Genomic DNA, 18,108 nt, shown 5'->3' with positions numbered 1-18,108 from the left:
CTTGTCAGGGCTAACCTCCTGGTGACACAAACAGAAAGGAGGAATTGGTTCAGATAAGAAGGCTCAAAGAAGTTTCTCTGAATGAATCTCAAAATGTTAAACCTTGATGGGATGTAGGATCTGTGTGGGAACAAGGTGAGGTGAGAGCCTTCAAGGATAGAGTAGGATGAGCAGGGATGAGACCTGTCACCAACAGGTAAGCTTGACGATGTAGAAAAAGATGTCTACATCTGTTAGAATTGAGAATGCTCAGGGGAGTGGAAGGAAATGAACTGGTAAGGGCTGCTTGGGGCTAAACTGCAAAGGGCTGAGCTTGGCGTGCAGTGACATCCAGCTTTGTTCCACAGATATGAGAGTATCCCATTAGTTAGAAGTAATATGGTACCTCTTTTCACTGTGAGAGGGCTGGGAGAGCCAGGATTAGTGTCTCAGGACTCTGTGGCAGTGGCAATTTGGTGCAATGCAGGCTGGTTAATGATGAGAGTAGAGTGTAATCAAAATTTTGAAGAGGGTTGATGGCGTTTTTAACTGGATGTTAATTTCCTGTTGTTTTGACATCTATTATGAAATCATTAGTTGTGACTCAACTCAAAACAAGTTCATGATGGGTTTTAAAAACATGTAAGTGACATTTACACACCTATTAGGGATTCATAATTTGTATTATGCTCATCTTTATCCTGATCTCTAGTTGCAGGGTGTGAATTTCAGTTAACTCTGTCTCTGTATTCCTGTCTATTAGACTGAAGGAGGGTGCAGAATGGATCTAAGCCCCATTCTGGCCCAGCTGATGCATCTAACACAGGTATATAACCTTTGACTTAAGAACTTTGGTGACTAGCTTGTTACCTGACATATGGTGAATCCAATAAAAATCTGTCACATATGTGAAACACACTGGTTGAATTCTAAGATTCCTATGGAATCTTTGGTGGTGGGTTAAATCAAAAGTTTGAAATTGGGCATCCTTTTTTATGCTTTCTAAGCATAAAAATAGAGTATTCACTCAGATATGTTAATATTTCAGTTTGTCTTAAAAGAGACCAAGAGTATAGTAGGTTATGGAGCATAGAAGACTGATTGGAGGAAACCCAAGGATACCACAAGGTCAAGAAAAAAGCTAATGTTAACAGGCAAAAAAATGGGAATATGTGTTCTAAGAATATCAGGCAATTATGACAAACCTAAAGTCAGTCATTCTCAAGATGTATAGATTTTTGTCCTCTGTAGAGTGTTTAGGGATGGACACTTCCACTTCTGGTCATTGCAACTGTTGAGAATGTTGGACCTCCTTTGTTCCAAGCAGGTAGGAGCTGGAGATGCTGGCTAGCATTCTATAGTACACTGGAAAGCACTCACAAGGAATTGCTTACCCCAGAAGCTCCATGGGTGGTGAGGCTGACTAGTCTTCACCTGTTTCACTACAAGCTACTGGTAGGACTCAAAGTCTGGACAGTAAGTGGAATGTCATGCTGAACCATTCAGATATGGTGTTAGGACATTTGTGGTAAAACATGGTTATAATACTGACAGAGAGGATGGATTCTAACACTACTGGGCTGTACGTTTTATGTGAATCACTTAAAATTTTTCATTTTTTACTTAACAACCTGGGATACTATTATTATTCACTTTAGAGAATCCTTGGGAGGAGTAAAGGACAGGCAACATTCTTAGAACAAGATCTGTCTTAGAGTATATATTCCATAAACCAGCTTCTTCCATTACTATGAGTAAGAAGGAGCCACAGCAGACTTGAGTCAGAGAGAATGGATCAAGCACTCCCTTGGCTGATCAGGATCTTGGAGATACTTGTTCTCCATAGAACTCTTGTACATTCCAAGCTAATGACTCTTCTGCCAGCTTCTGCTTCATGTGGCAACATGTAAGCTGCATATGTTTAGGTTTGTCTTTACCATGACAAGCAGATCCGTGGCTAGGTTATATCTCCTAGCTATTCAAATGCCCCTGACCAGCATTTGACCATCCATTTAGTTTAGGAATCCCATGGTTTTACCACATAGTGGAAGAAGTCAGAGGACATGAAATCTACAGTCAGGTGGAAAAATGGGAGTCTTCTGAGGAGAGCTGTTATGGATGACACAGTGCCCTGGAATCACAAGGACAGAATCAGGGACATAATTTTGGCAGTTTCTTTGAGCTGCTGATCCTTTTCTCTTGAGGTCTTTATTTGTAAACAGATAATTCTGCTGACACAAGACATTGTACTGGAGAGGGAGTGGAGTGGGGGTAGGAGTGAGAGTTGGAGAAAAGGCAGGTCGTGCCTGAAAGCCTTAAAACCATGTGTTTTCTGTTGAGAATACAAAGACCTCACTGTATTAAATGAGAATGCTTGTTTTACAAGGTGAATGGGAACATGATAGGTGCATGTTGAAAATGCTTCAGAAACAGCAAGTTCACATTATACAGGCTTCTTGCTACTTCCTACATCCAGGGATAGAGTCCTGAATGCAGTCCCCTGGAGGAATGTGCACAAGGAAGGTTCCAGGAACCAAGTGACTGACAACTGTCTTTCTTGTCCACCTAAGAAGGTAGTTGATTCCCTGTGAACTGGGTTCTATTTCTCATTCTATATGGGCTTTCCACCACCTGTTGAACCCAAGCTCAAAAAGAGGATTGACCAAAAATATTAGTGTTGCTACACAAACAAGCAAACAAATAAAGAAAACAAACAAACAAACAAACGAATGAACAAACTGCCTGGCAGTGTAGTTTCTGACTCCAAGTGCTACAGGGAACACTTACAATTATATACCTTTGCACACAGCAGTTTAATTTCTTTTAAAGTAATTTTTGACTTCAGAAGTGAGTGGCTTTCAAATTGTACTGTATGGTAGCACAGGGTTCACTGGAATGTTTTGGGAGATTAAAAAATTAGGAATTAACAGTATCTTAACAACTAGAACATTCTCCTAACTTGTGCCCTGGTCCTCAGCCCAAAGCCTGATAAATGGAAGCTTACACAGATCCACGAATGAAAGGGTGGAGGAATAGATGAAAGAATTGAAGTAAGGAAGAAGGGGACTAGTAAGAACTTAAGGATTGATAGAAGGGTAGAATGGATTGAACTGAATCAATATATAAAGTCCCAAGTGAGTAATACCAGCAGGGACATTTCAGGCAACAATAGAATTGACTTTGCCTACTTAAAAGCTCATAGAAACTGAGAGAACACAGTTTGAATAAACAAAGTTGTAGATTATATTTCTAAGGAATACACTAATCCCTCCTTAGAGGAATAAAAGTCTAAATTCTATTTACTCCAGCAAGAGTGAGGATGATGAAAAGTGCAATTCTTCAGTCTGATTTGACAACTAGGCATCAACAGTCTCATACTCACAGATCCTTCCTACTGCTCAGACTCTCGTGCTGGGAACAGCCTTCGGGGGATGACCTGGAATGCTCCCTGTTTCTTAGCATTTAAATAACTGCTTTGGGCTGATGAAAGCTTTGGACTCCAAAAAAAAAAAGTATGCATAACCACAAATGTTGACAAAAAATATCTTGAGATCCATACATATATTCAAAGTCTTCTGAAGCCAAGTGAAAGAACCCATTGTTCTCCCATTGATCTGAAGTCTGAATGGAAATTAGGTATTTTAGCTGGAAATGGTATTTAAAAATGAATGATAATGATATTAATCAAAATAATAAATAATAAAAATTCCAGCAATAAATCCAATCATGATAATGTTGAGATTGAGGCTTCCACCCTACCATCATGTAACCCAGTCCCCTTATTGGAAAATATTTGATGGACCTAATCAGCCATTGATAGGATCTCTCTGATCACTCCTTTGCACATCTGGATTAATATCCACATCTCATGGCTTGAGCTATTTTCCGCTCTCTATATGCACATATCCCAGTGGTTTTCATAAGCTATGCCTCTGTACTCAACTTCCGGCCATGATCTGTTCACTAACATTTTTGTTTCTGCCTCTGACACCTATTACTCAGTCTTCCTCTTCCTTCATGAAAGCCTCAGTTTGACCCTACTAGCCAGAGTTTGTCTGTGGTAGTTAATTTTCAAAGCCTGTTATGTTTATTTATTGATCATGATTCTCACAATTGTTTACTATGTTATTGCCTTTCAATTCTCCTGAGAATACAAAGTCCACAAGGGCAGGGACCTGCTCTGTATTATCCATGACTATACCTTACAAGAGAGGAACATATGCTATGCATTTGTTGATCTAGAAACACACATGGAGATTTCTTGAGACAGCTCTGAGTTGTCACTGTATCACTGTTGAATACAGAGCTGACCATTTTTCCCTCTGGACTACAGGCTTCCCAGGCATGAAAGGGCAGGTAGAGTCCTATCTAACTAACTGTAGGACTTGGACTATCTGAATTTTTTAAGTCTACATTTGAGCAAGCTGGGTTCAAATCTTGAGACATTAAGATAGATGGAAATGGGCAGGGGAATTGGGACCTACTCCTTCTCTGTATTTAAGATGGAATGGAAGTTGTGCTGATTTCTTTCCCTTTTCAGAATAGCAAGTTCTCTATTTGTGTGCTAAGGAGCCTAGATTACGTAGTCTGTAAATTTGCATTATGTATCCACCTAGGCATTAACTTAAAAAGAATTATTGGATCATGTACTATCCTAGACTTTGGAAATTGTCCCTGAGATTGGCAGTCTTGATGAGTGTCAAATGAAAGGAAGCCATGTGGGTACAGGAGAGAGGTGAGGGAGAAGCAGAAGCACATGACACAAATTAAAACTGGATGGACTGCAACGGCTTAAGGAGAAGCATGGAGAAAAGACAGAAAGACACAGAGATAACTATTTGGAAAGAATTAAGACAGAGCAATAGAAACAGAGAATAGCTACATATATCTTAACTGGCAATTGGTCAGCTCAGAGGCCAAGGCCACATATAACAGCCAATGCCTTTCACAGTGCATTTGCTCTTACGATCTGACTTTGCCTAAAGCCTGTGATATCAAATCTCATAGCTCCTAGACTTCTAGTACTTTCTTTCAGCCACCTTATTCTCCTTTATTTGAATCCATCTCAAATCCAGTTATTCATTTAACAAAGCTTATTTAGCACGCACCAATATATCTAGTCTAAGTTTAAATTATGTTAATTATATAGAGAAAAAAGAGAAATGGTATCTACTACTGAAGAGCTGAGAGTCAAATGGGAATAGTAGACAGGTACCTAGGTAACTGCAGTGCAGTATGGTAAGTACTATGTAGGAGCATATAATGACTTATTTGAGCTTAACATGGAAGGCAATCAATTGAATTGCTCAATAATTATTTCTCCCATTATTTTCCAAAAGGCAACTCTGGGTCCATGTCCACAGCTAATGCATAAATCAAGTCATATAGGCTGTTCTCAGTTGATTTATTTCTTCATGACTGTGTTTAAAATGATATGCATGGCATGCCCCAGTGCAAAGCAAATCATACTGCTACATTCATACAAACACCGTGATCCTTTCAGATGGACGAGACCACTTACAGATTTGAATTCTCAGATTACTATCTGGTCCCATGATAAACATGGCTGTTCCACAACACAGTGTTTCCTCCTACCGTTTCCACGGGGCTCTATTAATTGCTTAGTTATAGCAGTTACGATGATGTCATCTATCTGTTTACCCCTTGGCTTCTTCCACAAGGGCTAGGAGGTCCTCAGGGGATGGAACTGTACCCAGGTCTTCTTTATAGGTTCCATCTCCTTGGTTAGCATATGGCATGTAAACATAGCTTACTAATGGCCTGTTAAATATAAGGTTGAATGAACAGAGATATGAGAGAAATAAAGCTTTCTCTCTCCCACTGAATTTCCATTTGCTGTTGGGGCTCACAAAAATATCTAGGACGAATCAAACTTGCATCTCCAAAACTAGTCTTCCACTAAGAACAACACCATAGTTCAACCACCAAGGCCTCCTGCAAGCTTCAGTTCAGCTCAAGATGCATTCAGGTGCTTAACAAAGGATTAAAATGTGTGTGTGTGTGTGTGTGTGTGTTTGAGTATTTTAGGGGAGCATGCTTTAAGCATGACAAAACCAGTATCTTTTAAATAAGCATATTTCTCCAAGTAGACTAGTTAAAGGCGAGGATCTTTCTAGTGGATGAAACACCACCTATAAGTAAAATTATTTTGCATATCAAAAATATTTATAAGCCAATATTTTTAATGCCTCATCATCTTTATGCACATTTTTCCTGCATTGTTTTTCTCTTCTGCCATTTTTCTACTTTTCTTTCTTTTTCAGTCTGTATTCTTTGACTATCTGCACTGGCCACTAGGGGCACTATTGTTCTCACATTCATTCATTCATTCATTCATTCATTCACTCATTCATACATTTATCCTCTCAAAACAGTAGTCTGACTGAATACCTGTGTGCTCTAATAAACATGACCACCTTGAAGATAGATTGGAATCTGAACTTCGATTCAATTACCCATCACTAGGGGATCCTATGGTGAGGCATGCAGCTACCTACCACAAGTTTAGAGGGTACAGAAAGTCACTGTGGGCATCGTGCCAGCACGCCGTAAGTGGTCTTTAGACGCTGGCTGTTTTTATTACAGTTGCTACTGATAAAAATGCATACTCCACCCCCACCCCTGACAAGGGTATGTAAACAGTGGACAGAGAATCCTAAATTCTGAGGTCACTTCAAGGTCTCATAAGAAGAAGGTTAGCAGATGGAAAGGCCCTCCATCAGAAAGGAGGGAAGTGGATCCAAACCTTAGCAATAGATAGAACTGACAGGGGACTGGAGGCTGAGATACTGATGAGAGGGAGAATGGGGAGTGTGAAGTTAAGGATTATGTGCTGTAATGAAGACACAAAACAAGTGCATTGCAAACAAGCCAGGGGCTGGGAATAGGAAGACGAAAGCCAAAAATGAGGCTTGGATTAGACAGGCTTCAATCCGAGCAGAGGGCCCATGGGTCCGCTGCTCCCCTCCTCTCTCTGTTTTGGAAGCCAAATTGCTTTTTCCCTTCTGACTTCTTTGCTCAAGGGGAAATGGAATTAACCACTGTGTAATGTTTCTAACTGTGACGCACAACACAAGTCATGTGCTTGGAGTTACGTAATACACCATGCCTGGGAGGTTCCTTAAGCTCTTTCTCTGATAGTCAATAGACATTCATGGTCCTTACCTCCATCTATCTATTCACTAAACAACAGAGAAGCAAACAAACAAACAAAAAATAGAAGCCTTTGTATGCTAGGCAGGGAAGAAATTGAGATGGATCTGCTTTAAAATGTGCACATAATTAAGTGTGATTAAAAAAAAGTCCAAGCAATTGAAAATGTAAGTTAGCATAAGATATAATAAAAGAAAGAAACAAGACAGGTGGAAAACAAGTTACACATTGGAAGGAGTCAGGGAAGGCCTTTTCAGAAGAAGATACCTTGAGCAGAAAGCTGTAAAGCCTTAAGCAGGATGTACAACTGGATTCAAGAATATTCAATAAGTAAAGAAAGTGATGTAATAAAAAGCCTGCATCATTGAAGGAAACTTTAAATAATTCAGTTGCTACCGAAGAGCGCTTAACTGGGAGTAATAGAGTCAGATTTTCTTTTTTAATAGTTGAAAAATCTGGTCATCCAGAGTTGGTAGATGGACTGGAGTGGGTAGAAGGGTTCAGACAATGGGCATTTCAATAGAGAAGAGTATAATTAAAAAGAAGAATAAGTTGCTAATCAAACATTATGAGGCAGGATAAATGGCTTGGTGACTTAAGGATCCAGGATGTACCAAGACTTGGTAACACTAAACAAGATAAGGGCACAGAAGTTTTTGTAGGAGAAGTGGATATTTTGGACATGTTGAATGTGTGGTGTATGTTGACAGTTCAATGCACAACTGGATCTGTTCTACAAGTTTAAACTGAATAGAATTTGGAGATATAAGCTAATAGCAGAGCTGTTGCTAGTTAACTTCTGAGAAAGTATGCATAGCTATGCATGTGCTTTGTTTCCTGGCTGTAGACTTAGAAGACAATGCCTTCCAAGCCTGACAACTGACCTCTACTGCCGACTTTCCTCACCAGCATCTCACTTCCTCATCTAGGAAAGGAATATCTGAGTACACTGTTCTGGCCTCCACACACCTTGCTTCTTTGGACTTTATGGTTTGGCTTCATAAGACTGATTGCAGAATGTATTCATTTCTTATGTTGGTGGGTATGAGCTTTGCATCTGTCAGAGCCAGGCTACCTTCCTCCCAAATGCTACCTGTCACATTCTTCTTTATCTCCTCAACAACCTCTGTACAAAAAAGGTCTCCAATCTCATTTGGGGAAAATAATCTTCTCCTTATAAAACCATTTGGTCACATTCTGCCCTGTTGCCTTTCCTATCGCACAGAGCAATGGGAATTAAGGAAAAACACATACAGGGCAGACCGAAGAGCAATTCCTTCATCAAGGAATGCGACAGTGCTACATATACCTAAACTTTTAGATTTCCTGTTCTATAAGGTCTGTGACAACCTACAGCCACAGGTTTCCCACTTCTTTGATGTTGTACTTTCCAAATGAGCTGGAACCTGGCACCTTACTAGGTTCTCAAAAATTCATAATTCTTCCAAGCTTCTAAAGACCTCCAGTTGGTAGTAAATGATGTCAGCACACACACACACACACACCCACACACACACACACACCACTTTCTTTTTCTTGTTTGAAGAAAAGTCTTAGCAAATGTAGTGGCTATGAGAAGCAAGAGTACAGGGAGGAGAGAGGGAAAGAGGGAGCAAGATGTACCTTAGGGATGCTAACAGAACAGGCTTTGCAAGAACACAGGGAAAAGTGACTTTGTGTTTTAGAGTTTCACTGTGTGTGTGTGTGTGTGTGTGTGTACTCACATCTGTGTCTGTATATGTTTGTACGTGTGTGTATGCATGTGTATGTATGGAGGTCAGGTGTCATTTCTCAGGACCTGTCCACTCCTTGTTTTATTGAGATAGTATCTCTCACTGGAGGTCTGGGTCTCACTTCCTTATCAGTCTTAGCTGGAAGATCAGCAAGTTTCAGGTCAGAGTCTATATCTGGGTTCCCACCACTGGGATTATAAGCATTCACTATGGCTGGCTTTTTAGTGTGGGTTTTGGAGATCAAACACTGGTCCTTATGAATGCATAGCAAGAACTTTATCAAATAAACTCTCATCCTAGCCCCTCAATTTTAATATTTTCAATTAACAAAATAATCTCTGATATACATGATAACAAAGACTAATAGGCCAGTAACTGACTGTGCTGTTTGGAAGTTTGCCTACAGTGGCCCTTGTCTAGTAAACATAATTATGAAGTTTATATAACTTAATAAAGAATTATCAGAAAAGTCCCCTAATGAGGGCTTTTATGGTAGGGATATTTGTGACAGGAGTAATTATTTCCAGTACTAGTGAGATAGCTTCCAGCTATTAGGAAGAACTGACAATCACCAAATAATGCCTCCAGTCACATTTTGACGGAAATTCTACCACTGACATTTTGGTATGCAGGACAAAGATTTTTGGGATTTCAGTCACGTATATGTCAAATAAAAGGCAATGTTTTAAGAGCTGTAAGACAATGACACCTTAACAAGAAAGAGTAGTGGGTCTTTTTCTCTTTCTTTCTGAGAATCAGTATTGCTCCTGGCAGGAGGAAAGAGTGTGCGAGCATGATGCCCCTGAGGGTAACAGGCCCAGGCACCACCTAGTGGAAGAAAATAAGCCAAAATGGGCAAAAAGCTGAGGAGCTATTGCCAATGTCACAGTTATATCCTAGGACAGCTTTGGTTGGGATTACAAGACTGTTAAAGGTCTCAACTAGAAAGCTCTTTAGGGCCACCATAGTGATAAGCTTGTGACACCTTCCATGCCCCAGATGAGGAAAAAAAAATGAGTCAGAGAGGGAAAGTAACATGACTAAAGTTACACAGCAAGTTACTGATGGCCTCTTTTCAGAACTGGCTTCTGCTAGCTTCCTTCTTCAGACCACCTTGAGTCCACCCTGCTGCCTTTCCACAGATCTCTTCAGAAACCTTCTCTGCTCATTGCACTCAAATCTTTCACCTCCAGCACCCCACACACATCGATTTTTATTTTTATTAATTTTTTGAGTTAAAATTTATCTGGCGTTAAGTATCATCCCATCTTTCTTGTCTGCAGTTTGTCATCTTCTCTGCCTAGCACACAGAATATAAACTCGCTGAGGATAAAGAGAGTTCACAGTACTCAAAATTATACCCAGAACGCAGTAGAAATTCACGAAAGTACCTGCTGAGCACTTTTGACAGGGAGCTCACATATTCACTTTGTCTCTTATCTTCGTTGCTTGAATTTCCTGTTTTGAAGTACACACTTCTGTAAAGTAAAACAGCTACCTTCTGGGTTTATTCTCAGGTTTGCTAAGTTATTTTTGTTGCTGTTTTATTGTTATGACGATGGTTATAAATCTCTCCTGAGTGGCAAGGGAGGGTAAGATAATTTCTGGCTTTGCCAAAGAGGATAGACATGTCTAAGATGCAGAATCATTGAAAGAATTGGAAATAATGTACAGCAAGGGTCAGCACAAGTAATATCACCCTAAGTTAATGATTGATTGTTGGATTACCTGTCATCTATACTCCATTACCAAGCATTTTCCACAGGGAGACCCAGTTAATCTTCAGAAAAATCCTATGATGTAGGAACTGGTGTTAGCTGGATGCCACAGACAGCAAAAGTGAAGCTAGAAATACTGAATAGCTGTCACAAGGTCATGCAACTAGCTGGTGCAAGAGTCAGGAAATCAAATCAGGCTGACTCTTGAGCCCTATGATCAACCACTGCAAAATATTCCCTCAGAAAAACACATCGTTTTTTTTTCCCCCAGTCTGTTCAAAGTTTCCAAAGAATGCTAGATAGAAAGCACTCTGGGCAACTGGGGATGGAGAGAAATAGAAACTAGTCAAAGAAAATTACAACCATGAGCCAACTTAAGTGGTATCTGTTGCTAGTTACACTGAGGATCTTTACAATGAGTAGTAAATCTCCAGACATTGTGAGGAAGAGAAGGATGCTGTGTTTCCCTACATAGAGGGAGGTCTTAGACAGCAAAGAATTTTGTCATTCAAAGTATTTCAGCAAACAAGTCTCTAGTAGCCCTATCTGCATGATCTGCTCTTTCCTTTTTTCCTGAAGCTCTCCCTAGCCGGTCATGGTAACCAGAGTTTGAAAGACTACAGAGGGAAGGACAGGAAGGGCATGAGGACATTCCAAGTGTCTGAAGCCTAGAGTGCATTTGGATTTCAGTTAATCTCTGTATGACCTTGGTAGAGTCCCTGAGGCTCTCCCTGCTCCAGCCTCTGTGACTGTGAACACATCATCTGACAGAATGCTTGAGTTCTTGAGATGTCATCTCCTTCTTTGGCTCTCCAGCACTTTAATTAATTAATTAGCTAATTAATTAATTTTATGCTTTATTAAGGAAATATTCAATTACATTTTTAAAAAGCACCACCAGAAATGTATCAAAAGCCCAAGTTTCTATAGCATCCCTTCGAGAGTGGCTATCACTACATCAGCATTTTTGTTAACATTCCTCCATCCCTCCTCAAGCTCCTGTATTTTTAAAGCTTTTAAAACAAACAATAACAACAAAAAACATAAAACAATTTAACCTACAGTGTGCTTCCGTGTGCATTTTTCAAATTATAATCCTTTAAAAAATATGCGGTAACAATACTATAATCACACCTAACACAATTCCAAATCCCTACTGGTCATACCCTGTCCATTCAAATACTTTGTAAAGGAAGAATGTGCCCCTCCCCCCAAAAAAAGAGAATTTTATAAAATGGTGTGATTTATGCATAATACCATGGAGAAAATATGTGGTAGGGTCCTAACCTCTACTATCTCTCCAGAGGCTCCCTAAAGTTGTAGGGCATGGTGTAAAGTTTTTACTACATCCTTCTTTAAATATCAAAAATGGTGGGTCCCAGACAGGAGCCATGATCTGCCAAGGTCACACAGCAGTATCTGGCAGGCTTTGGCAGACTTGTGAAGTCCCAACATCAAAGGACTTTTAGTGAGGTCATGTATGTGAAATTTGTTGGCTAAATCACTATCTATCCTCTGCTGTGTGAAAGATGACAATAAAAATAAAAGTACATTTCTAGAAATGTCCTTGACCACATAAATCCAGACCTTCTCCTACCCTTGCTGGTATAAGCTGGTTTTGATTTCTGCTGAGAGTATCTCCCATCACTGTCTCACCTGGTCCCCATGATAATACGATCGGGAGCTGCTGAGTGTAATCACACCCAAATCCTGCCCTGCTGGCTTCCAGTCACAGACCCAAGGACTGTGGAAACTGAACTGTGAACTCTTGGTTGTCAATTCTAAATATGCAACACCAAGAGACCCAATCTTGGAAGTTGGTTCTCAATTACTGGTCTCAGGATCCCAGGTGAGCATTCCTGGTGTTCTTCCCAAGGCAGGAAGCACAGTTCTCTGGGCAACAAGTGAATGATCTGGAGACTCTGAGGGATGACCAAAATGGTAAAGAAACAGAAAGGAGATAGCAGATAGCAAGGAATCAGATGCATGCTGGACAGGAGCCTTCTGTCACAAGTAGACAAGCCCACAAAGGAAGTCCTTTCTGATGAACAGAGGTGTAGAGATCTTTTCTCTTCCTATAGTCAGTGCTGGTTTGAAAGAGATCTAAAGGTGAGAGGTTTTGTTTTTGGTTTTTTCCCCAAACATCCGGAAGACAAGTAGAGAATGTTCCAGAGCTAAGCTTCCTTTCCTACATTCTTTCTTGGTGAGACTCTCTTCCAGCATTGGTAGGTTCACCTGAAATCAAGTGTGTGAAACAGAACTCACTGTAACTCCACACAAGCATGTTTCTACCTTAAAGGAGGTATGAGGAAGAAACAACGTGACACAGAGCACGGGAAGTGCTCTGGGGGAAAATGTACTATCAAGGCCCAAGGATGCCAGAGGCTGGTAGCAAGCCGAGATTTCAGATGGGAAGAAAACTTCATCCTGGGCTGTGGCAACTCTAACCTAGAAAGACAGAGTGTCCTTTCCATTTACTACTTCATTTTACCCACCTGTACAGTAAGAGGACATGAAATTAGATCTGAGATTCTCCCATTGTTGGTCCTTCAGTATTATTTAAGAAGGCTTAGAGAAGTATCTGTGCCTAGGCTAACCAGGCCTAATGTAGCAGAGACCCCTTTGTGGATCCTCAGCTGAGTTACTTAATGACTGACTGATAAAGTCATATTATGAAGCTCTGGTAGGTCTGAAACTTTTCTATGTAGACTAGGTTAGCCCTAAAGTTGTGCTGATCCTACTATGGAGGTCCTAGTGTTTGAATCATACACATGTACCATCATGCCCAGCCCAAAGGATGTTTTAAAAGGTGAGTATTCCTTGTGTATCCCGGAATGGTAGCTAAGGGATTGAAATGTCTCACAGGCCCCTCTAAGCCATAAAGATCTGTGAGTGCAGTGTTCTGTGTGACCCTGGTCCTTTCTTTCCTTTATATACATTTAATTGCTTGTTACAATTTACTGCCAAGTCTAAGCCTGGGCTAACTATTTCTGATCCACACTTCTGAGTATTCCAGGTCTTGGGTTTCCAGATTACTTTTCTCTGTGAAGAGGGAGGACAAAGGTGTGTCTGAGGATTAACATCCGAAATCATGTCTACTTGTCCATTGGACAGTAGCATAAAGGACGGTGAAGGATGAAAGGGAATCCATGGAAGGAGCAAGTGACATAAAGGGAATCCATGGAAGGAGCAAGTGACATGTGACCTGTGACTTATGATCACCATTCACCCTCTGTTCCAGGGGGTCTATGCTTCCTTTCCAAGCCAACGGGCTGAGCAACTCATAGTTTCCAGCATCCCTGCCCTAGACTTCCTGTGACTCTTACTAGCTAGGGGTCACCCAAAGGTCAAAGAAAAGAGCAAAGTCAAAGAAGAAATTAAAGTCTAATGGTTCCCAAATATGCCATCTTCACTCCAGACATCCCTAGAAATTCAGGGGAAGATATTCTAAGTGTACACAAGCTAGCTTGTCCAAGAGACCCAGCTATGCCCCCCACTCCAAAAAAAAAAAAAACCCGGAAAATGGCAACTTGTATGTTCACTAGATGTGGTTACCCTCCATTTAGTCTCAAGTAGGAATGGACTCTTTTTGATAGCACTTAGGGCAACTGTATACCACTGAACTATCCTGAAATCACTGTGCCCATTTCACAAGGTAGATAACTGAGAGATAAATAGGTAAAAGAAGAGGGAAGGTTACACAGCAAGAGGCTGTGTTACTGTGTAACACAAATGCTCCTAACAACTCTTCTTGGCAGATGAGGAAGTTGGAGCCAGGAGGAGCCACCTAGCTTGCACAAGGTCACAGTTGGATAAGGACAGAGGTAACCTGAGTACTGACACTTCATTGTGACCAGTGCAGTATTCTGCATCCCAGCTGGAGATACAGCAGGTTATAGGGAAAGCTATACTTGTGAACTTCAGTTGAAGCTTCTGACTTTTCGAAGGGCTGAGTGAGGTGTAAGAAATGACCTACAGAAGGAAGGAAGAAAGGGGTTCTTGGGAGCAACCAGCAAACTTTATTTCAACACTCACAACAAAAGAAAAAGGACCTGCCAGCAGAAGTGCTAGGTAGGACTACGGTTTAAAGCCCATCTCCTTCTGAGCTGGAACTCTGGGTCACTGATGGAGGGGATTGAGCATAGGGTAGGAGGAGGGCAGTGTTTGTAGGAGACACTTTTCAGGTCAGGAGAAACTTCAATAAGGTAATTGCCACTGAGAACTCTGATTTGAGAAAATCAGTCTGTTGCTTTTGTTTCTTTTATATTCTAGAGGCAGTGGGGTATGGCTGGGGTTGGCTGGGGATAAGAGGCTTGGGTCTGGATCTGTCTGTTGTAGTACAAAAGCAGAGATGTGTCAGAACACACACACACACACACACACACACCACACCCTACCTGGATGGTGGGCCTGTGTGGGATAAGAGGAGCCTGTTTATGAGACTTCTCTTTGCCAGGTAGTGGGTGAAATCTGGAAATAGGAGTGCCAGAGGTTAAGTTCTAGCTCTTGCCCCTGAGCACTGTCATTCAGCACATCCTTTAGTCCTCTGCAGATCTCTTCCCATTGGCCTGAATGACTACTGATAAATACCCTCTAGGGACCCAGCTCATAGTACCCTTAAAGGAGCCTTTAGTTCTCAAAAATACCCTTCAGCTGTGGCAAGTCCAAGGAGAATCCTGAACTCCAACATTTTCTAACTGTGGCTTCGAATTTACCTGCACGAGCTACTGTTCGGTGTGTGTGTGTGTGTGTGTGTATTCACCTTGTCTTTCAGAAAAATAAAAGACTTGTTTTCTGTGCTTCAGAACCCTGCTTCTTCCCCTTGCCTCTCAGTGACTGTCTGAATCAGTGTCCGTGAAGTGAAGTTTGAACCCAGGCAGAAATAGTACCAGGGGCAAGCAGATCTAGGAGCACTCCCGCCTACCAAGAGCTGTAAGGCCTGCCTGGCAGACAGACTTGGTTAACAGCACCGTAAAATTAGACCTTTAAGAAACCCAATTGAATCGTGCAGTCTAGTGATGTAAGGCAGACTGGCCTGAGAGAGGCAGCAGCCCTGGGCCTGAAATAGCAGTTGCAAACCCTGCTGAGCGATGACTGCTCTGGAGATAGGTGACCAGGGATTCCTGTGAAAGTGGTGACGCCCAGACAGCAGCGAAAGCTAGCAGAGGTCAGGCAGCCAACCGTGCACCTGAGGTCACCTAAGACAGCCTGAGGATGCTCATGTCACCCACTTCAGAGTCCTGTCTCTTCCAGCCCCAATTTAACCACTGATCAGGGAATTTTAAAAGTACTTCTGGAATAAAAATCCTCTCTATTTGTTTGCTTTTTTAATTCAAGGAGAAGCAGGCTCTCTTTAGACCCGCAGTATGCTCTGTGTGGAGGATAAGGCAGAATAAGTCTTTTCTGGCTCGCTGCCAGGTGTTTACACACTGCCAAATCTGGCTCAGATTCAACTAGGGGAGGGGAGGGGGAATCCACCAGAATTCTCCGGAGAACAGCTCCTAGGCTTTCTGGGGCTACATGGCAGTCGTGCCGTTTATTTATTAATTTATTTACTTACTGTTTTGTTTTTTTCTCTTCCGTTTTGTGAGGAATGTTGTTTCCACGCATAAAACGAACCAGGCATTTTATACGAGCAATAATAACCTAGCATCCCTGAGCCAATGAAAGTATTTTACTGCAACAATTGTTGTGAGAGCGGATTACGTGTTCCAGGGAACAGGAAGAGAGACCTTGGTCTGAGTTAGACACTTAGAAGCCAGTCTCTCCTGCAATTCCGTGAAACATAGATTTGCATTATGCATATATTAAATGAACACACCATCTCTACAACCCTGGGCTTTCCTCTCTCCGGGGATCCCTTCCGAATCACCAACACAGCAAAGCCAGACCTACTCATCTCTTAACCACTTTTAACCAACAAACCGCTGTTTTGAAAGTGAAAACACACACACACACACACACACACACACACAGAGAGAGAGAGAGAGAGAGAGAGAGAGAGAGAGAGAGAGAGAGAGAGGAATTATCATCATCTTCATGATTATTTTGTATCTTATCTCCCCCGTTACATGTTGTACCCTCCTCTGGCCGACAAGGATATGGGAGCCGAAAGTGAATGAGCTCCGTTTCCCTCTCCTTTTCGGAGGGAGAGGGTGGTGGCTAGCGATGACGTCAGTTGTGTGTGTGTGTGTGTGTGTGTGTGTGTGTGTGTGTGTGTGTATGTAGTCATTCTTGCTCTTCTTTGGTAACTGGAAAGTGGGAGCTTTGAGGATATATTTGATTGGCATGGTAGCAGAGTTTGGGTCTCCCGAAGGGGACTTCAGGTAAATAGGAGAGTCAGTGCAGTGTTAAGAAAGGTTTATGCTAAGGCAAAATCAGCAGCAAACTCTCCGAGAGGGGTGGGATCGCAACAGCCTCTCCTGGCTCCCAGACTGCAGCGAAGGGGGAACCCCTATTATAGCTTTAAGGAGTCCCAGGACAGGGCAAGGTTGTTTATGCAGTGAGGGAATCTCCCAGACAGAAAAGGCAAAACTTTCCTTTTCTCCTCCTGCGCCGCCCCCCTCCACCACCCCTCGTTTTATTAAAGGCATTTCCACAGATTCATTTAGGAGCAAAATGGATGTTGAGGCGTTTGGAAGGTTTGCAGCCCTCGCAAAGTGTCCGGTTTCACTATGAGCTTTGCTGTGAAGCAGCGAAGGGGAGCGAGGGAGGGTGAGGAGGGAGAACTCAAATCTACTATGGACTCATAAAAGTCCCCAAAGAGAAAAGCGTCCCATTTCGCAGCCGAGTCTGGGGAAGGCTGGCAGAGTGTGCGCTACCAAGGTCTGACCCAGCCGTGAATGACAGGCAACCGTCTTTAAAAGCAAGGACCCAGAGAGGCAGTGTGGGTGGCTATGGTGGCGGGGGTAGATCCCAGAGGCAAGCTTCGGACAGAGAACAACTTTAGGGTACTTCTAGGACTTCTAAGTCTGGCAATCAAAACTACCTGGCCCATGCCTACTTTGAGGGTAGCCAGACTTCTGAAGAATTACCTCTATCGAAAAGTAAAGAGAAATGAACGGTTCCCCACAGTTCTTTCACACGCAACCCATCAGCGTCCTGTACCCTTCTCCCCCACACTCAGACAGAGTCCGTCTGCACATTCCCAGCACCCCCTAAGTGTTCTGGTTTCCGGGGGGGGATCAGCTATCCCCAGCTCGTGGTCTTGGACAGGCGCGGAGCTCCCCAGTACAACTCCCCGGAGGACGGGCAACATCCCTTTTCAGCGCGCCCATTCCGCAGATGGGTTAAAGCGAGTCTCGCCTCCGCAGTCCCTGCCCTACTCCAGGGCGCCTTCCGCAGACCCACCCGCTATCCGGACCCCAGACATCCGTGAGCGTCCCGCAGGGGCCTTTAGGGACCAGCAGGGTGGTCCGCCGGACAGGAGACCCCTTTCGTCTTACCTGTGATCACCGCTGGAGACTTCTGGCCACCCTCGGCTCGCAGCCACACTTGCAGCGTGA

The 18,108-nt window shown here is 42.4% G+C and overlaps 1 protein-coding gene across 1 annotated transcript in view; it reads right to left on the bottom strand.

Moving 5' to 3' along the window:
* The window catches only part of Pappa (pappalysin 1), a 230,064-nt gene extending 211,962 nt beyond the window's left edge, over positions 1-18,102 (bottom strand). The window contains exon 1 of the mRNA XM_028779996.1: positions 18,049-18,102. The gene's annotated coding sequence lies outside the window, so the exon portion shown is untranslated. The remainder of the gene's footprint in view (positions 1-18,048) is intronic.
* Positions 18,103-18,108: the final 6 nt, after the last annotated feature.

The sequence above is a fragment of the Grammomys surdaster genome, unplaced genomic scaffold (assembly GCF_004785775.1).
Source record: "Grammomys surdaster isolate TR1022 unplaced genomic scaffold, NIH_TR_1.0 363, whole genome shotgun sequence".
Classification (NCBI taxonomy): domain Eukaryota; kingdom Metazoa; phylum Chordata; class Mammalia; order Rodentia; family Muridae; genus Grammomys; species Grammomys surdaster.
This window is presented reverse-complemented; position numbering and strand designations above follow the sequence as displayed.